Source organism: Lutra lutra, chromosome 11 (assembly GCF_902655055.1).
Source record: "Lutra lutra chromosome 11, mLutLut1.2, whole genome shotgun sequence".
Classification (NCBI taxonomy): domain Eukaryota; kingdom Metazoa; phylum Chordata; class Mammalia; order Carnivora; family Mustelidae; genus Lutra; species Lutra lutra.
Window position 1 is genome coordinate 58,554,476 of NC_062288.1, and position 21,504 is coordinate 58,575,979.

Sequence of the window (21,504 nt, forward strand, 5' to 3'; positions counted from 1 at the left end):
CCTGCTTCACACCCTCCCCCCCACCCTGCCTACTTGTGATCTCTCTGTCAGATAAGTAAATAAAATCTTTAAAAAAAAAAGCTATCAGAATATATATATATATATATATCAAGAATCAGATTCTTATTATAGGGTGTGACCTTGTTGACATAATTACCTTGATGTAAATTAGTTGAAACTGATGTTTTGACATAATATACTTTCATGCAGACAAAATAACAAACCATTAAATTTGAGTTTTCTTTTTAAAAAAAGAGTGAGCCCTAGACACAAATTACACTATGCTCTAACCCACCCATCGCTGAGCCTTGCTTCATTCTACATTCTTTTCCTTGTGTCTGCTCCAGGACGCTGTTCTTGCTTCTGCTTTCAGTAATAATGATAGTGATGCCACCATGATCTGTAGTAGGTTATCACTGGTGTCCCTGGGTCAAGAGGGCAAGGTGGCTTGGCGGCATGCAGGAAGCTGCATATAGGGTATATTAAATGAGAAAAAATGCATCACTATGCAGGAATTAATGCAATAGTCACATCTAATCGGGATTGCAGAACATTTGCTCACAAAAGCCATTTATCCCACTTTGATGGATTCAACCAAATAAAACCAGTCATTATTGGCTCACACATGCTTCTTGGGGCTGTAAAGCCAGGCTGTGTTAACCTAGGGAAAATTCTACCTGAGGTGAATGAAGATCTGCACGGAAGTCCCATTGCTCAAGTTCTTATTGTTGCAATTCATGCTTACGTAAATGCTGGGCAGGGAGATTCCTGAAGCTCCATCTGTATCTTCCAGTGATGCTTTATCAGAACACTCAAGAGGTAGTGAGAAGAAAATTGCCAAACACTGAAGTAATGTGAAGGAGAGGCTGGGACCACTCTCGGGTCCAGCAAAACCAGAGACTCAACTTCAGTGGTGTTTTTGGGGTGCGATAGGATATAAGGGGAAGACCTCTCACACCGTGGGGCGCTGTGTGGCATGTGATCTTCCCTGCGGACCTAGTCCTAGAGAATCATCAAAGCACTTCACTGGAGCCAGCAGTCTCTCATTCCCAAGAGGGAATCCTAGGAAGAGCCTTTCCCGGGAATGTGAAGAGTCTACAGGAGGGAGATAACATGGAACGGTCTTGGCTGGGCAAGGGGCTAAGCCTCAAGGCATGCGAGGGACATCACATTAGACCCTTTGTCTCGATGTATTCGTCCATTCCGTATCTGCACCTGTGTGAACACTACCCAGATCGAGAAATAGACCATGATGTCAGGTCCCTTCCGGGCACAACTTCCCACTGCTATGACTAATAATGCTGCAGATGACTTTTGACGGATTTTCATATACTCTTTTGTATTTGGCTTCTTTCATGGAACGTTATGCTAGGAGAGTTGTCCACATCATTGTGCATAGCCATGGGTGCATTCACTGTCAGTGTTGTACGAATACGCTGCAATTCACCTCTCCCGATGCTGATGGTCATTTGGTTGTTGACAGTTTGGGGATATTATGAATAGCGTTGCTTTGAACATCCCTATTCATGTTTAGTGAACATACATGTGCAGTTCTGTTGAGCCCAGAGCCAGGAGTGCATTCACTGGGCCATACAGTATGCGTATGTTGAGTTTCACTACATTATACCCAAGGATTTTCCAAAATGGATCATGAGAGTTGCAGTTGCTCTTCATCAGCAGCAAAATTTGGTATTATTAGTCTTATTCTGGTAGGTATTTTAAGAGTATATTCCTCTGAAAATTTCTGAGGCTGAACACCTTGTTCTATGTTTATATGTTCATTGTTTATTTGAATAGCATCATCTGGGAAGTTCAAGACTTTGTCTATTTTCCTACTGGGCTGTCTGGCTTTTAAAAAATTGATTTTAAGAGGTTGTTTATATATTCTGGATATAAGTCCTTTTTAGATTTCACATATTCAGTATCTTCTACTCTGGTTAATTTTTCCACTCTTAGTGATGTAATTTGATGAACAGAACTTCTTAATCTTAAGGGAGTCTGACTTACCAATTGTTCTTGATGGTTAGTGCTTTTTATGGCCTGTTTAAGTCCAACAAATAGTATCCTAAATGTTCATCAAGAAGCTTAATAGTTTTACCTTTGACATTTAGGTCTATCATGCATGTTGAAATGATATTTCTGTATGGTGTGATGGTAATTTTATTATGCATTTTATATATATATATATATATATACACACACACATACATACACACAATGTAAATACATATATATTTTTCATAAATGTGCCCCTAACATTTATAGGTCCCAGGCCAAGTGTATAATGGTGATATACCTAGTGTATTTCTTAAATGTTTACAAGTTATAAATCAAGCTGACAAACTGTTAAATGAAATATAATTCTTCTACTTTGGCAGATCTACCTTTTAATGTCAAAACTAAAAAATATGTTCATAGTCATGTTTTTATGTGATTGACGTTTGATAAAATACCCAAGATGACTAAATTTAATAATTATTGGGCATGTCTGGTGTTCTGTTGATGGACTGGTTATGTTTATATGAGGGATGAAACAAACATTCACAATTCATAAATTATTACATATTTACCCCATAAAGTTATTTTTCTTTGATTTGGCTAAATCATTGATTTTATTACTATAATGAAGAATTTCCACATTATTTGTTTTCTGTTGACAGTCACGATCTAAAGAATGGAAAATAAGATGGAACTATAGTCAAAAAAATAAATAAAAAAGAAAAAAATACCAAACAAAACAAAAAACAAAACCAACCAAACAAATATGTAATTACAGTCAAAACAACCAAAATTTGAATAGAAAGTTTCAGATGTTTTCTAAAAGTTCTTATTCCTTCCAAAACATTCACTATCACCTGTTAAAATTAAAAAGCAAAAACAGACCCTGAGAAGCTGGTGGAATCAGTGGCAGGAGTGGCCAGAGATGCCCACCACAGGTTGAAAAGCTGAGCAACCTGTGGTGGGCAGATGGGTCCTCGCTACAGAGCTGCACATTGACTGCCTTATGCCCTGACTGCATCAAAACACTTCTCCCTGGGAGACTCCATGATTTCTCCTGGAAATGGGCCCAAGCAGGCTCCCTGGGCTCCACATGGGCTGCTGGCAACAGGGAGACCTGAGATGGGAAGAAAGGGAACCAGTCGAGAGAGGCTAAGTGACTTGAGACTGACATGTCAGAGAGGCCAGCCAAGTCACCAGCCAAATACAACCAAGTGAATGGCCCCAGGCAACACACATGGAGGGTCACCTAGCTGAGTCCTACTTGAATTCTTGACCCACAAAACCATGGGCAAAAAACCCCAAAGCAAAAAACACACATGAGAAACTAAAAAAGCAAAAATAAAAGATATATACTAAACATAAAATTTGTTAATTAAATTACTTAAATATGCTGGTACTTTTTCATTTGATTTTTTGAAAATTAATGAAATATTTAATATTTTCATACAACAAAATTCTTCGCAATTTTAACATTCAATGCCAATTTAATTGCCACTATAAATAAGCACATTTTACCCTTGTCTATCTACACCCACATAGAAATTTAACAGCTCTTTGAATTGCTTAATATTGCAAAAACATTCTAAACTGCCATGAGCAATTGTTGCAAATACCGCACCAATTCTTGGTGCCTCCAAAACGTGGTTTGAAATATAAAGGGAAGCAAGAAAATGGATGCCTGGTGCTACTGAGAAATGATACCTTGTTATGCAGGATTTATTACACTCTTATCATCTAAAAGAAAGGATTTGAGAGGTAATTAATTTGTCTGGTCTGATATCCAAAGTTGCTCCTGTTCAAATCCTCCCTGCACTTGAGTCGGTCTCGCTCTTTTTTTCAAGATTTTATTTATTTATTTATTTGAGAGAGAGAGAGAGAGAGAATGTGTATGTGTGTGAGCACAAGCAAGGGGTACGGTCAGAGGAAAAGGGAGAAGCCGACTCCCTTCTGAGCAGGTAGCCCAACATGGGGGCTCGATCCCAGGACCCCAAGATCACGACCTAAGCTGAAGGCAGACACTTAACTGACTGGGCCACCCAGGTGCCCCAGAAGCAGTAAGTCTCTGACAATGGCCATGACATAACCCACAGACCCCACCACATTGTCACTTAGCTACCTTCACACACTGAAATGTGTTACTTGCTAAAATTTAACAGATAGTATTGAACACTATCTGGTGTTCCTGATGTGGCCAAGGTTAACTGTTAACTTATTTTGTATAGAACTCAGAAGAAGACTTGATTTCCTCTCACTGCAAAAAAAGTTCAATTGTTACACATAAAGGGCCTGTGCTCTAGGGCCACAGAGCAGGATTATACGGGTTGCACCCTTGAACAACACCAGGGGGAGCTCTTCATGGGTTAGTAAGTTTTCACATATTTTAAAGGATAGTGTTGCAGCAGGTGGCCGTAAAGTGTCCTGGTGAAAGAGAGCTTCTTAACAAATTCTAGCAAAGGGCTTGCAGCGGTGTTGGGGCTTTCTTTTCTCCAGAGGAAATCTCTATAAATGTTTAGTTCTTCTAGACCATCTATTCACACACACAAACACACAACACAAACAGAACAGGTTTTACAAGCTTAAAACTTCTTTTATTTTTTTTTATTTTTTTTAAAGATTTTATTTATTTGACAGACAGAGGTCACAAGTAGGCAGAGAGGCAGGCAGAGAGAGAGGAGGAAGCAGGCTCCCTGCTGAGCAGAGAGCCCGATGCGAGGCTCGATCCCAGGACCCTGAGATCATGACCTGAGCCGAAGGCAGAGGCTTTAACCCACTGAGCCACCCAGGCGCCCCTTAAAACTTCTTTTATATAAATAGTAGCATCCTATATTATTTTCCACATTTCTTTTTTCACTTACTATGTCTGGAAGACCTTTCAATGTCAATGCATACAGATATTGCTATACGCATGTACCATCGATTATTTAAACATTCCCTTAATGGGAGACCTTGAACTTGCTTCCAGTTTTTTGCTGTCACCAACAATGCTGCAATGCCCATCCTCGCAGGTACCCACTCAATCACATGAGTAAACCCTTACATGAGTAAGGTTTTCTGTAGCAGGGAGGCTGAGAAGTGGTATTGCTGGTCTACGGGGTATCTGCTACTTGATAGGACACGGCCAAATCGCTCTTGGGAATTGTTTTTCCAATTTACACTCCATGAGTAGACTATCAAAATATCTACAGTCAGGGGCGCCTGGGTGGCTCAGTGGGTTAAAGCCTCTGCCTTCGGCTCAGGTCATGATCCCAGGTTTCTGGGATGGAGCCCCGCATCGGGTGCTCTGCTCGGCAGGGAGCCTGCTTCCCCCTCTCTCTCTGCCTGCTTCTTTGTGATCTCCATCTGTCAAATAAATAAATAAAATCTTTAAAAAAAAAATCTACAGTCAACGTGTAATACTCTCAATTACATTTAAAAAAAAAAGATTTTATTTATTTTTTTGAGAGAGGGTGAGTGAGGGAGAGAGCCCGAGCGGGGTGAGGGGCAGAGGGAGAAGCAGACTCCCCGCTAAATAGAGAGGCCACCTCGGGGCTCCATCCCGGGGGCTCCGGAACCATGACCTGAGCTGAAGGCAAACGCTCAACCGGGTGAGCCACCTAGGCGCCCTCAATTACAATTTTTAAACTAAGCTAACTGTTGAAAATGGATTCTCCTTTTATGGTTTATTAGCTAGTGGAACTTCTTTTGTGGAGTTGTCTGTTCATGGCTTTAGGGCTTGCCTCTTTGTTTACATATTTTTTAATGTGCTCTTTGATATTTGAAAGGTTCAGAAGGAGATAGAGGGAAAAGAAATCTTCCTCCCACCTTTGCCCCAGCTCCCTATTTCTCCTCACCAAAGTGTACCCTTTCAGAGATATTTCACACAGACACACAGACTGGTTATGTTTAAAAATGTAGGCGTGTGTATGTCCATTCACAGAAAACTGTATACGTGAGTGTAAGCACATCCTCTTCTGTAGGAGTTATCACAATGAGATTTAGATATTAGGCAACCATTTATTTAGGAAGATTGAGGGGTGCATTCGAGGCAATATCTAAGGGGTGACTGGGGGGCTCAGTCCTGAAGCATCTGCCTTTGGCTCAGCTCATGATCCTGGGGTCCTGAGATGGATTCCCGCATCTGGCTCCCTGCTCTGCGGGAAACCTGCTTCTCCCTCTCCCACTCCCCCTGCTTGTGTTCCCTCTCTCACTATACTATCTCTGTCTGCCAAATAAATAAATAAAATCTTAAAAACAAAAAAGAAGCAATAAGTAATGCTTATGAAACTCCTTTTTACTCTGTTGCAATATCAGGCTAAGTTATTTATATGTATTATCTCTTAATTTCAACCCTTGGGTAGATACTAGTTTATAGATAAGAAAATTGAGACTTGGAGTGATTTGCCAGGTCACATGGCTACTAAGTAAAAGCTTTGGGATTAGAGCAGAGTTTTTGCCTCTGGAGCCGTAACCACTGCGATCTACTACCTCCATATGGCTATTGGCTGTAATGCATCCATAATCTAGAACTAGCACCGTGGGTACAAAATAGACACTACAGCATCTGCAGAGCAGGAACCTCTCCGAGCTCCTCCATCCAGGAGGGTGGCTTCTGTGTTGTTCTCTTGCTCTTTGGTTGACTATTGGTGCTAATTATGCACGCTGCTATTTGTTAGGTGTCTCAGGACTGGATTTATGTTCAAGATATGCTCAGTAATGCTAAGTTTTGTTCCTTGTTTTTGGTCGGTTCTAACCAACCAATTTATTATTTTTAGTTTGTAAAAATCTGCTAGTAAAACCAATCCTTTTAAAAATGGAGTTCTTGGGGTGCATGCGTGGTGCAGTTGGCTAAGCATCTGCCTTTGGCTCAAGTCATGATCCCAGGGTCCTAGGATCGAGCCCCACATCAGGCTCGCTGCTCAGCAGAGAGCCTACTTCTCCCTTTCCCTCTGCCCTCCCTGCTGCTTGTACTCTTTTGCTCTCTCTCTCAAGTAAATAAATAAAATCTTTAAAAAATAAATAAAAAATAAAATAAAGTTCTTAATAATGCAACACTTTCTTTGGTTCTTTCTTTCCTTTTTAGGGAATGAAGCTGTTAGCTATTTTCATTGATCAGAATGACAGTACATCTCTGCAGCATACGTCCATAGGTGGGTCTTGTGGAATACTAGGCAAGGTACCCAACATCCAATTTGCTTCTATGCCAGGACCAAACCTGGTGTGCCTCTGTTGGTTGTTGTGAAATAATACTATATATATTAATAATACTATATAGTATAAATCATCTATCTATCTATATATATGCCCTAGGTTCCTGGCATAGATCCTTATAATTCCTAAGTGATAAGAGCTTTGGGAGATCTTTTGTTCTAATATTTGGTTTTGACTTTGGTTCACGACAGAGAGCTCCTAAATCCCTTGGAATTTCCAAGATCCTTGGAAGTGCCTTTTGTTCTAATGAGGTGACTCTGGGTGGGATCCTGGATAGATTCAAGATGGAGGCTGGTCACAAGAAAGACCAAACCCTGGTTAGCAGCTTGGAACTTTCCACTCCACTTCCTATCCTTTGGGAAGGGGAGAGGGACTAGTGTCACAAGAGATCTTACCACATATCACTAGACCAGGAGAAGATCAAGAATCAAAATCTGAAGTATAGTTTCTGTTGAAGCTATACCACTTTTGCACCATCGTTAAGTCAAAAAATCTTAAATCGAACCATCGTAAGTCAGGAGCCATCCGTACAGTGAAAACTTGGAACTTGAACTGGCATCTTAAGTCTTAACGGGACTAAGGCAATCTCATGGGACAGAATGCTAGCTCCGGGGAGACAGCGTCAGAACTGAATTGAATGGTAGGACACCCATCTGGTGTTGCAGAATTGCTTGGAAAACTCACACATCTGGAGTAAAGGAGAAAAGAGGGTTTTTTCTTATATAGTTCTGTAAAGACAAGTGACCCCATAGCCTGTTGTGTGACGATAATTCCCATTATATATATGTTAGCACCCACTGTAAATACTGGTCTTCTGACCTGCATTTTCTTTTCTTTTTTTCCTTAAAGTTTATTAATTTATTTATTTTTAGTAATCTCTAAACCCAATGTGGGACTTGAACATACAAACCAGAGATCAAGAGTAGCATGCTCTTCTGACCGAGCCAGTCAGGCATCCCCTGACCTCCATTTTCTATTTGCAATAAGACATAAGGATGTGTTATACTTAGTGAGTCATCTTTGAGACAAAAGTTTCAATTATCCCTCATTTAAATTTCTGAATAGTTTAGAATGAAGACTATCTTAAATTGTTCATAAACTGTGACTATTTACAAACACCTCTCTAAGTCGATTAGGGTTTTTTCAATACTGAGCAATCAAATACAGAAATAAATTGGATCCTGATCCTGATAGGAGATTCCAATAATTGTTCACAAATCCTTGATTTCAAATGTTGGTGTTCAAAAAGCAGATTCTGGTGGTCCTGGATTTCTTTACGATATACAAATGCTACAAAATCAAAGTTTTCAAATACATGCATAGTAATGCAATTCTGTTTTTCTCAGTTTTAAAAAGGGTGTTCTTTTTTAAAAAAAGGATCCCTTGCTAAAAACTTTGGAAAATCAATAACTTGGACCACAGTAAAGAGGCTGTTGTAGGATTCTGAGAGAGTGAAGAACCGGGATAGGAGAATGGAAAGCAGAAGGCGAGGAAACACCAAGATCTGATCACAGTGAAATGCATGGGGCTGGATCTGTGTGGACTGGGGAAGGGAGCAGGTCAAAGTTGGTAGGATTGTGGCCTTTAACTGAGAGAAATATAGTCCACTAATAAAAATTAGGAAAGATGGAGGGACGCCTGCGTGGCTCAGTGGGTTAGGCCTCTGCCTTCGGCTTGGGTCTTGATCTCAGGGTCCTGGAATCGAGTCCCACGTCGGGCTCTCTGCTCAGCGGGGAACCTGCTTCCCCCACTTCTCTCTCTCTGCCTGCCTCTTTGCCTACTTGTGATCTCTCTCTGTCCATGAAAAAATAAAAATCTTAAAAAAAATTAGGAAAGATGGAGTGGTGGGTAGATAGATGAGAAGTCCAAACCACTTTATCTTACAAATAGGTAATCAGGCTCAAAAGTTTTCTTTAGTCATGATGTGGCAGGGGTGCATAAGAGAGGTATTTTGAAAAAAAAAGTTAAATTAATGGTCAAGAGTGGTTATTTTTATTCATGTTAATCTGTCCTCATACTATTCAAAGAAGATTATGATTGTAAGAAATCAAAATCCAAATTGTTTGTGGTTTAATTTTTTTACTCATGTCCCTTATTGTTTGATGAGTGATAAAAGCCATTTTCTTTACATTGTATCTACCATGACAATGTTTCTCAAGAAGCCAGGACCATTCATGTACATTTAAAGGTAAAGAGTTTTTAATATAATGTTCTGTTCTTTATAGTATCAGCTAATTACAATTTCTGAGCACTGGGTCCAGGCAACTTACATTTTTACTGTCTGTAGATTTTGCAATTTTCCCAGGGATGGAGGAAGAACTCAGTATCTACTTACTGACTTTTGAGCTAGAGGCAGTGTACTGGAGGTGGCTTTCCTTAATATGGCTACTAAGAGTAGCTTGGAGATGGAAGAGATTAGAGAAGAGGATCAAATTATAATAACAGTTATGATAAAATTATAATAATGTCATCATAATAAATATATTTATTGAGCACTTATTATGTACCTAGCACAGTTCCAAGAACTTTACCTGATTATTAAAAAATTTTTTTTGAAGTATTTTACCTTTTTTCTAAAGTAATCTCTACACCCAACAAGGGACTCAAACTCATGACCCCAAGTTCAAGAGTACATGCTCTACTGCCTGAGCCAGCCAGATGCCCCATACCTAGATTATTTCACCTAATCCCCACAACAACCCTATGTGGCTGGTGCTATTTTTACCAGCCGTCTTTTTTATATGGGAAAATGAGGCCCAGAAAGTTTAAGTTCTTTTCCTAAGCTCATAAAACGAAAGGTGGTAAAGCTAGGGTTTAAACTCAGTTAACAGGATCCTAGCAGCCACAGTTGAGGAAGGATTTGTCAGTTAAAACAATTTCTTCTTAAAAGCAATTTTATGATGATTTTCTCAGCTGCCTAGGATTTCTTAAGCACCAGAAAGTCCTGGTTTTTCACTTGCCCACCGTATAGTATAACAAAGTCAGAACCTAAAAAGGTGGTGGTCACTTAGCTCCAGCCTCTGGATTCAGGCTGCACATTACAATTCTTAAACCCGTAATACCATCCACGGAGTGGATTAAAATATTCCGTTATTGCTTCATTCTATTCTGAATTCTTTTTATATTCTCCTTCTCTGTTAGGGTCATAATTCTAACAGATATTTAAATGACCTTCTATAGACTCTCCAAAGGTTTTTTTGCTACTCTGTCTACAGTTGTAAGGTTGTGCTTTGACAATAATACATTCAGAAAGATTTTAATTTTCCAGAATCTCTTGGGATCTTAGACATATGCTGCATTTTGTTTTTCAGTCAATGCTTTTCTTTGTGGAGCAAAGGAACGAGACTTTGAAAATCACACTTTAATTTGATTTTCAAAAGCTATCAAGTTGGGGCACCTGGGTGGCTCGGTGGGTTAAGCCTCTGCCTTTGGGCCGGGTCATGATCCCGGGGTCCTGGGATCGAGCCCCGCGTCTGGCTCTCTGTTCAGCGGGGAGCCTGCTTCCCTTCCTCTCTCTCTGCCTGCCTCTCTGCCTGCTTGTGATTTCTGTCTGTCAAATAAATGACTAAAATCTTTAAAAAAAAAAAAAGCTATCAAGTTTACATTCACTTGTGTATTATGACTTGGGTGCAATTTTAAGAAATTAAATAGTAATGTTAAAAACAAGACAACAGGGGTGCCTGGGTGGCTCAGTGGGTTAAAGCCTCTGCCTTCGGCTCGGGTCGTGATCCCAGGGTCCTGGGATAGAGCCCTGTGTCCCCACGTCTGGCTCTCTGCTCAGCAGGGAGCCTGCTCCCACCCTACCCACCTGCCTCTCTGCCTACTTGTGATCTCTGTCAAATGAATAAATAAAATCTTAAAAACAACAACAACAAAAAACAAGACAACAGGGTGCCTGGGTGGCTCAGTGGGTTAAAGCCTCTGCCTTCAGCTCAGGCCATGGTCCCAGGGTCTTGGGATTGAGCCCCACATCGGGCTCTCTGCTCAGCAGGAAGCCTGCTTCCTCCTCTCTCCCTCCCTGCCTGCCTCTCTGGCCTACTTGTGATCTCTGTCAAATAAATAAATAAAATCTTAAAAAACAAAACAAAACAAAACAAAAACAAGACAACAGGCCCTACATGGAGTCGGTTATGCAAATCCCCACATCGCCAGAGACTTCCTTACAGTTTTGGTGTCTCCCAGAAATGCAATCTTAAACCAGTCAGTCAGAAATAACCTGGTCAGCACTGGCTAGGGAATCTGCCTGATTCCCTAGCTGGGAATCCTTTAGGGTTCCCAGCTGAACCCTAAAGGAAAATAACCTGGCTGCAACCAACCTGCTTTTTGTTCCTATAACTTGTCCTGTTCCCTTCTGCCTAAAAAATCTTCCCCGTTGTGCGCTCCTCAGAGCTCCTCTCTGTCTGCAAGTTGGGATGCCGCCAGATTCGTGGTCAGTGAGTAAAGCCAATAAGATCTTTAAATTTACTCTATTAAATTTTGTTTGTTTCTCTCTCTCTCTCTCTCTCTCTCTTTTTTTTTTTTTTTTTTTTTAACACCAGGGCTTCAAGCTTCAGAGGTTCAAGTTCAGGATCCAAGTTAAGCCACCACTTGGTAGACACAGAACTTTTGTTACGCCAAGTCCGTCTAGGTGTGGAGGTTAGATAGGCACATTTTCTGATGGGCCTGGAATGGCTCTGAACGATAATCTGCAGCCGGCTGTCTAATGGGAAAATTCGTGCTTGAAAAATGAAGTATAAGGCTACTTTATTATTCTGGCATCCAGAATAATATTCTGGATTAGGCATCCAGGAGCTAAGTGATTCTTGGGGTTTTCCATAAAAACAGGTGGGTCACACTCAGGGCAGGGTGCCGTTCGGGAAGAGGTTTCCCGATTCTGGCCCCTTGGCAGATCTCATTTCTTTCCCCTAGAAGTTTTATTATGAAAAAATTCCAATATACAGCAAAATTTAAAGAACTTTACAGTAAACACCCCATATGTCCACCACCGAGACTCTACCGTTAACAATCTTTCTTTCTGATCGCACTATCCATCTCTCCCCCATTCAGGAATCCTCCCCCTCACTAAGGGGCGGGGTTAACAAACTCCAGGTTTTTTTTAAGTGATGTTTCCAGAGGATGCCCCTTGCATACCTTCAGTTCTAGCGTTCCTGCAAGCGTCCGTATTCCCTCCCGGATTAGGCGGACGCGCAAAGCGGAATCTGGGCTCCGGGGCGCCCCCCGGCGGCTGCACCGCTCGCTGCAGCTCGGCAGGCCGAGGGTGCGCCTCATCTTCCTCGCGCGGGAGGGCGGGGCTCGCCGGCTGCGGGGGCCGCACCTGGGACTGGGCCGTGCGGTGACTGCCCGGGCGGCGGAAGCGGGAGGCCCGGCGGCCCCACGAGGTCTGCGGGCGCTGAGCGCGGGCGCGGGGCCGCTACGTGCGCGGGGCGCGCGGGGCTGCGCTCGGGTGCGCTCCTGGGCGCTCGCCGCCGCTGCCGCCGTGCCTTTGAGTCAGCAAACTCCGCCGCCTGCCAGCCTGCCGGCTTGGCCCTGCCGGGAGGAGCCGTCCGTAAGTGACAGGAGCCCTACAGGGGAGGCCTCCCCGCGCCGCCCGGGTGGGGACCGCGGCCGAGGACAAGCCTGCCGCCCTTTTCTCCCCAGAGGGCCCGCTGCCCCCAGGTGTCGCTGCCTGCGGGCTGGGAAGAGCTTGGGTGCCCGGGATTGGAGCGGGGAGCTGCTACCGGTCGCAGCCGAGATGTGCAGGGGAGGGAGAAATGGTCGGCCCGTTTGCCAGGGGAGGACATGCGGGGTATTGCGTACCCGTCCAGGGGTTCGGGGCTAAAGAGACCCCCCGGGGAGAGGATGGGGCGGAGGGGGAATCCTGGATGCCAGAAAAAGTGCTGTGGCACCCTACACCAGGCCGGGTTTGGGTGGGTATTTTATTATTGTTATTATTACTGAACCCACGAAATGAGTAGCTTTGAGTTTAGAAATTGGGAAGGGTAGGCAGGGGTTTTCGTAGGATTGCGGGATTGAGGGAAGAGGCCCGAGAGAAAAATCCACGTTGACTGATGATGATAAGCAGGTTTGGTGCCCCAGGAAAGCAACAGCCTGCTTTCCAGTTCTGATGCATCATACTTGTGTGAGGTCGCACCGGTTATTGAGGGGGATGGTCACGGGGACGTAGGGCAACCTGTCCTGCTGGAGAGGAAGGGCGTCTATTTCTGCAAGACCCGTTTACTTGTAAGAATGATGGAATTAGAAATTTAGAGCAGAAACGAGGCTTTCACGTGATCGCCTTCAAACCTTTCCTTTTAAGAACGGGGAAACTAAGGCCCGGGGAGGGGAGCCCTTCAGCCATATGGAAGCAGAAACAGGCCTGAAGTCCAGTGGGCTTCTGACTCCCACCCTCGGGGCGGGAAGCGGGGTCGGGGTCGGAGGGCGGGGTGCGGGGGCGGGCTTGGAATGCCGGACTCGCGGTCCTCCCCCAGACTGAGCGCGGCCGCGGGGTAAGGTGGGGTAAGTTGAACGCCGGAGAGACCAGTGAGGACCGACCTCAGTCCGAAAAAGGAGGTACTAGGTAGGTGAGGTGAGGGCTCCTGCCCCTTCGGCAGTCGCTTCCAGGGGTGGCTATCCCTCAGGCCTCTTTTGTACTAAGCAATGGTAGATTTAAGATCGGCTACTGGGGATGTTTGGGATAAAGGTACACAAATAAAACATATTTAGAAGTCAGTATATGAAGATGGGAAGCAACGTGATTAGCACCGACTTGTGTTTAATTGATCATCCTGTCTCTCCTGGCAGCCCGTTTCAGAAATTCTCAGTGCCGGCTGTACCTACCATTTCAATGGTGAGGAAATTCGTGTCCAAAGAGTGGGGACCTGCCCAGGTGTCCCTGCTCCTCTCCAAGGGGTCTCTTGATTGGCACTCCACTTCTCTCCCCGCCACTCTGGCTTGTGGTGGGAACTTCCTCTTATTTTACTTAGGGGAAGACCTCCTGGAGTTTGATATCCAAAAAAATAGATATAAACTGTCACTCCTTTCTAAGTAAAAACCTGTTAATTAAAGACTGACGTTTGTGTTCTAGACTGCAATTTTTTAGGCGGCTTCAGAGCCCTCTTGATAGCTTTTTTCAGCCTTAGGATCTCTACTTTCATTTTAAAGGGTTCAGTTTGTTAGCAAAGCTATTATGGGAAATGGCTTCTTTTTCCTCTTTCGGTGTCATTGCTGTGGTTTAACAACTGCTTGCAAAAGGCTTAGAAGTGGTTGAGTCAGGGGTCCAGCCACTGTAGTCTTTCATTTCTAAGAGTGGCAAAGAGGGGCTTTTTGCCAAAGTCAGGGTTCACCTCCATGGAGAATACCCCAAATTTTAGACTGCTACCACCTACCGCTTTCTTTCTCTTGGTAACGTAGTAGGTATGAATCAGCATTTATGCTCTCTTAGCCCTGTTCAGATAAGAGATAGTACAGGGTCGTGGTTACAAATTCTGGTTTCAGACTCCTCAGATTGAAGTCTTGAACACAGTCATTCGGTATCTGAGATACGATCAGCAGAGCACACTGTCTAACTTATCTTTTATTCGGAAATTTTTTAAAAAGGTAGTGATAATCCTTCCCTCCCAGAATTGTTCATAGCAACAGCTGATGTTTATTGAGCACTTACTATGCGCTAGGCATTGTGAGAGAGTTTTTATGTGACAGTCGCATTAATCCCCCCCACAAACTGATGGAGCAGATCCTATTTACATCTGGAGAAACTAAAGCATCAAGGTATTTCAGACTTCCCTAAACTTCATAGCTCGCAATTTTAATCACTCAGCAAATGTGTTCCACCTTAATGTAATAGCTGATAATTATTTAGGGCTTACTGTAGGCCAGGCCCTGTTTCAAATACTGTGTGTGTATTATTAACAGTCCTTGACATTGGTACTATTTCTACCCCCTTACTCTCCTGTTTCTGTTATAGATGAAGAAACTGGTACAGAGCCCAGGGCAGACAACCAGTAAACGATGGAGCCAGAATTTGAACTGGGCAGCCTGGTCTGGGAGGGGAGGTCTCACCTAGTCCCTTGGGAATGTAGGTAAAGGGGTAAGCCAGGCATCAATCAAGGGCAAGTCTCACTGGCACTTTCATTTATTTTTCCCCAAATAACTACTTCCCCCCTCCTAGTATCTGCAGGGGAGATGCTCTTAGTTCTGCAAATAATTCAAATTGCTTAAGTTTTTGTGATTCTGTGTACATTTGTGTATTCTCTGTTATTTTTAATAGCTTGCAGTAGGTCCCAGTGATCTTGATCCTAGGATTACAGATAGGCTTTAGGGGATCTGTGAACCTCTGAAAATGTCTGATTTTATACTTATGGGAAAGGTGCATTATTCTGGGAGGGAGAATCTGCAGCTTACTTCTGATTCTTAAAGGGTCACCTGTGGTGGATAGCAAGGTTAGACATGCCCATTCTCTTCCAATAATCTCATTTTACAAATGAGCCAACGGAGGCCCAGTGGAGAGGTGGAATAACTTAATCTGAACTACACAGCTCATTCGAAGTAGAAAGGGAGCTATAACTCAGGTCCCCTGATCTCATCTTTCCATCACACTCCCATAACTCCCTTTGGAATAAGTGGTGCCAGGTGAATAAATTATGAGATGCCAAAGACTCCCTGCTCTCCCTCGAGGCTGCCCCAGCGTAGTGAGGCCAGCAAAGCTTCCAGGAAGTGCCTCTTAAAATATAGCATCCTTTGGCATGTCACGTTATTAATTGAACCGCTTTACTACGATTCACAGCGGGCATCGGCAGCTCTGAAAGGTATGAGCTGGGAGCCTAAAAATGGGGGAGAAGATGGGGAAAGATTCAGAACCTGCATTGGTTGAGTCACAAAGAGGCCACGTGGGCCTCTTGGCAGAAATGTAGTGTTAGAATATTTTTGCTGAGAGGTTTGTAAATTCAAAATTCCATGAAGTCTGAGATTTCTGTGTAGTGTGTGAGTCACTAGGAAGTAGGGCCACCTTCTGGCCAAAGGCTGATGCTCCAATGACTAAGCAAGACTAAAAGGTCATAAGATTTCTTTTTTTTTAAGATTTTATTTATTTATTTGACAGTGAGCGAAAGAGAGAGAGAGATATAAAGCGAGAGAGGGAACATAAGCAGGGGGAGTGGGAGAGGGAGAAGCAGGCTTCCTGCTGAGCAGGGAGCTGGACACGGGGCTCAATCCCAGGACCCTGGGATGACCCAAGCTCAAGGCAGACTCTTAACAACTGAGCCACCCAGGTGCCCCAAGGTCATGAGATCTTTATGAGTTTAAGCCAGCTCCGTGACTTCATTTAATTTTTACAAACTGATAAAGCTTACCTGGAAAAGTAGCTTTGTACTGATATACAATACATTTTTGAAATGTACTGTTCAGCCAGATTTCAAAATATATCCTGTAGGATGAGGAGTGGGGAGTCCAGAAATAGTTCTGTTGTGAACACAGGGATTGAAAGTATGACAGAATCGACTTCGATAAAGTCTGTTCAGACGGTTGCCTCACACCATTCATAAAAACACATTCCATTTAGAGTAAAGATTAAATGTCAAAACCAAATTACAGGCATTAAAATATATACATAGATGAGATGGTTTTTTAAAAATAACTTTGGAGTTATTTATTTATCAGAGTTTGACAACTTTAATAAAACTCAGAAACCATAAAGGAAATTATTGATTTAACTTTATGAAACATTACACTTCTGAAAGAAAAAAAGATGTCAGAAATAAAGTTGAAAGGCTGATGACAAATCAATAAAGCAAATAGTTGCAAAATATATAACAGACATGGAGTCTTAGAAATCAGTAGAAAAAAGAATAATCCAATAGAAATATGGGCAAAGGCTTTAATAGGTAATGCACATATGTATATAAAAATGTTTGGGGCACCTGCCTTCGGCAGGGTCTGGGATCGAGCCCCGCATCGGGCTCTCTGCTCAGTGGGGAGCCTGCTTCCCTCTCTCTCTGCCTGCCTCTCTGCCTACTTGTGATCTCTGCCTGTCAAATAAATAAATAAAATCTTAAAAAAAATGTTTAACTTTATTAATGACCAGATAAGTGATCTGTTGCCTTGCATGTTCTTCCACGGCTCCACTGAGCCCTCCAGGTGGCAGCTCCTCGGCTCATCCTGGGTCTTCTTCTTTCTCCACATTTTCAGATGTTTTTGTGCATAAGAATTATCTGGGGAAACTTGTTAAAGCATATTTCTGGGCCTTACTTCCAAAGAGTCTAATTCAGTAGGTCTGAAATGAGACCTGGGAATCTGTATCTTGATTCCCACGTGATCCAGAGGCAATGAAAACACTGGACCAGCTGGTTTTATTCATTTCTGTGACTTTAAACCACTAGTTCCTGGATGCTCAGGTCTGGCTTTCTTGCGAGGTCCAGATTACACAGTTCACATTGAACCTGAGTCCTTGGATGTGTCGCAGACCTGTTAATTAACCTGCCCAACACTACTGATCATCCCCTCCCCGGTTTTGTAGGGCCGAACACTTGGGCAGTTTGGGGGCCCTCCTTAAGGAAAAGAACAAGCCTTGTGAACGCAAAATATGGTACAGGACCACAGAGGTGTCTGTGTAGATTGTGGCCTCAGAAACTGGAGTTTCTTGGGTCGCTCAGTGGGTTAAGCCGCTGCCTTCGGCTCAGGTCATGATATCAGGGTCCTGGGATCGAGTCCTACATCGGGCTCTCTGCTCAGCAGGGAGCCTGCTTCCCTCTCTCTCTCTGCCTGCCTCTCTGTCTACTTGTGATCTCTCTCTGTCAAATAAATAAATAAACTCTTTTAAAAAAAAAAAAAAGAAAGAAACTGGAGTTTCTTTAACTTCTTGGTCCTTCCTCCTCTGCTCCCCACGCTCAACCAAGCCATCTTCCTCCCTTGCCCACCTGAAGAAATTATTACTGCCATCCGCCTGTTTTTCCAGGCTGGCACCTAGAGCCATTTCTCCCCCATCCCTGAGCCCTCTCAAGGTCTTGGCTGATTTTCGCATCTGTCTGTGCTCCGCTTTCTGCCTCAGCACCCCCTTAACCAACTTCTGATCCTGTCTCTCCTTGTCCACAACTACTTGTTTGGTTCTGTCCCAGTTTGCCACCTCTCACGGAGAGAACCTGGGTGCCACGTGAGACCCGTGGAGTGCAAGTGAAATAGGGGTGGATGTCCCTTCATGCTCTGCTTTGGGATCCGTGCATGTGGTGTTTCCATGCTAAGTAGGAAAATCAGACTGTTCAGTTAGTTTTGGGGAAGGAAGGCATGTTCTCTTTTAAGCTAGGTGGCATCTGGGGGCCTCCTGTTCCTTAGAGAACTAATAAACCTTGGTGAGAACCCACAAGCCCATGGCCTGGGGAATTCCGAAGTCCTCCCAGATGTTCTGCTAATTCCCTAGGGTGCAAGTGGGAGAGGGCTCCCCGGTGCTCTCTGATTTACACTGGTGTGGGCCCTGATCCGCACCCCCATGTGCCTTGCTCATTCAGGAAACTTCACTAGGTCAGGGAGAAGGCAGCCCCTGGAGCTCCTCACCGGCCCTCCCTCTGTGTCTGAGCCCTGCCCCTCTCGCCCTCCTCACTTTTGTCTGACCTCCAGGCTTTCCCCTCTATGACTGTGGCTACTCCACAGTTCCTTCCTCAAACTTACAGACCCCAACAGTTCAAAGCGCAGGGCACAACAAGGCACTTTGTGTATTGGGGACGTGTGCTCCGTAGGACTTAGAAATACACGCAAAGAAGAGTTTTTGATTACTTGATAGTTTTCTTCCCTTTTCTTACTGACATAGCAGCTGTCCTTATTGTCAGGTGGCATTTGGAAGAGCTGAGGAGAAGGGAAGAAAGGGGGGAAGGCAGGTGTCCTAGCAGCAACCCCAGGGTCCTGCTGGCTGGGAGGTGGGGGAGATAGAGCTGGGGTGGGGGTGGGGGGATGTGGGATGTGGTGTTATCAGGGCTCTGGGTCCTGGTATCTCAGAGCAGGAGACAGAGCCTTTTTATCAGCCACCTGTGGAGATCAGACCCTGAGAATCTGACCTCCTTTTGCTGGAACACACATGAAAGTTCCAGTGCCAGGAAAGTAATGCAATGATTTACAAGGAGGTGCAGACCGGATGCTGGTTTTTTCTGGTCAGCTCATTTCCCTGACAGTTGAGAAACCTTGACAACTGTGACCTCTGTTTTGAGAACTTTGCTAAACCAAGCCTGTAAACAAACCCGTGTCAAACGCCCTTGGATTAATTACAGTCAGCCCTTTGGCAAATAATTTAAGGAATAATAACTTTGCTATTTTACCCACCTTGTATATTTATTTATTTATTAATCCATCCATTCATTCACAACTCATTTATGTTTATTATTTTTAAATCATGAGATATTTTCACTTATTAGTGGTATTTCACCCACTTTAAAAAGGACTTTCTGTCTGGCTTATCTTCACCTTCTTGGATCAAGGTCAGGCATTGGAGATCCCCGGGGGCATGATTTGTGGCAGGCAATGGCCAGGGTACGCGTTGCCCCTACGTGGGGCTGAATTTCGGAGCAGAGATATCTAAAATTTTCTGCTTCTGTAAATATTATTATTCCATCTGAAAAAACAGATACTTCAAGAGAACAGTTTTTTTTTTTTTTTAAAGGAGCGGGTGCTCTGTGATCCCGAGGAAGAGACCTCAGCACTTTTTCTCTGAGGTCTGGGAAGAGTCTAGGACAGCCAGGAGTGAATGGTGACGGTGGCGGACACAGCGAGCCCGAGGAACACGCCTCCACATTTGCTCGTTCGATCTTTGCCGCAGATCCACAAAGTAGGCAGGTGTCCCCCTTTTTACAGTTGAGGAAACCGAGGCACAGAAAAGTTAAATGCTTGCCGTTGGCCAAGAGCAAAGTGGGAACTCTTAGCCGGGCTGCTGGGTGCTGGCTTCTCAGCTTTCCCGTTCACCAGGCCTTCCTGCTCTCTTAGCAGGAGACGGAGGTGAAAGCTCCCCTCTCGCTTGGCCCTCACCTTACTGGCCAGTCCTTCCTGTCAGGACTGACGTCACTTGGGGCGGATTTGAACTTGACCGGTAGATCACAGTTCCCGATGTTGCTCTTCTCACAAGTGACCAAACTTCTTACAAGTAACCAAACCCGAGCGGTACTTCTCTGTGACAGAGACGGCCAGCTCGGTCGGACGCTTGTTATTTCCAGCAGGTTGCAACGCTTTTCCTTTCTGAAAGGGACTCTGTCTTTCCATTTGAAAGAGGAACATATAATGCTCACTTTTGTCTCCAATTTGCCTACCTGTACTCTGTTCTTTTTTCTTAGTCCCGGCTGTTCGTCAGATGCCTGAAGGTGGTTTTGTGTGGATGTCCTCCATCGTCTCAGCGTGTCCACACCTGGCCTCCTCTTTCGTGCTCAGTTCTGAAAACAGGTGCCCTCTTTCTGACTTCTTCTTTCTGCGGGTAACTGGTCTTTTTCCAGTCACCTGGCTGCTGAGTCATCCTTGACTCCCTTCTCCCCATCATGCTCTTGTCCAGGTTTTTCTCATTATGTACATATTTTTGAATAGACTTACATTTTTAAAAAAATAATTATTATTTTTTAGAGCAGTTTTAGGTTCACAACTGACGTGGGTCGAGCACAGAGAGAGCCTGTATACTGCCGGCCTTCTCTCCTCCATTATCACCCAAGGTCCACACTTTACATCAAGGTTCACTTGTGGTGCCGTTCACTCTATGAGGTTTTTTTTTTTTTAATATTTTATTTATTTATTTGACAGAGAGAGATCACAAGTAGGCAGAGAGGCAGGCAGAGAGAGAGGAGGAAGCAGGCTCCCCGCTGAGCAGAGAGCCTGACGCGGGGCTCGATCCCAGGACCCTGAGATCATGACCTGAACCGAAGGCAGAGTCTTTAACCCACTGAGCCACCCAGGCGCCCCCACTCTATGAGTTTTGACAAAGGTCTGACGTGTGTCCACCATTCTAGTGTCTTGCAGAATAGTTTCACTGTCCCCAACACCCTAGGTGTTCTGCCTCTTGTTACCTTAAAGTGCTTTTCCACGCCCTGCTCCCCCACCACCACCACCTTGGGTCCACGATCTCTCCTACTGGCTGGAGCATCCCAGCTACTGCCTGTTGAAGCTCCCAGCCTATACATTCTCTCCCTGTCAATCCCTCCTCCACCCCATCCCCAGATGAGTCATTGCCATCATGGCACGGCAACTCACTTGTCTCTGCCTTCCAGCAGGATCGAAGTTCAAATTCCTCTTATCCTGCAGGGACTTTCCCATCCTAGATGCTCATGGGAACCCTTCTAGACTTACTTCCTTGCAATCTTCTACCAACACAGCTCCTCCATTCCC

General features: G+C 44.1%; 1 protein-coding gene across 5 annotated transcripts in view; it reads left to right on the top strand.

The window, feature by feature from the left end:
* The first annotated feature begins 12,512 nt into the window (after window positions 1-12,512).
* SNX10 (sorting nexin 10) overlaps window positions 12,513-21,504 on the top strand; it is a 71,845-nt gene continuing 62,853 nt past the window's right edge. Inside the window, exon 1 of one of the 5 annotated variants that reach the window (XM_047694945.1) lies at window positions 12,513-12,733. The gene's annotated coding sequence lies outside the window, so the exon portion shown is untranslated. Of the gene's footprint in view, window positions 12,734-13,726; window positions 13,745-15,222; window positions 15,242-21,504 lie in introns of those variants that run through there. The other 4 variants (XM_047694939.1, XM_047694947.1, XM_047694941.1 and 1 more) reach the window with 4 other exon arrangements.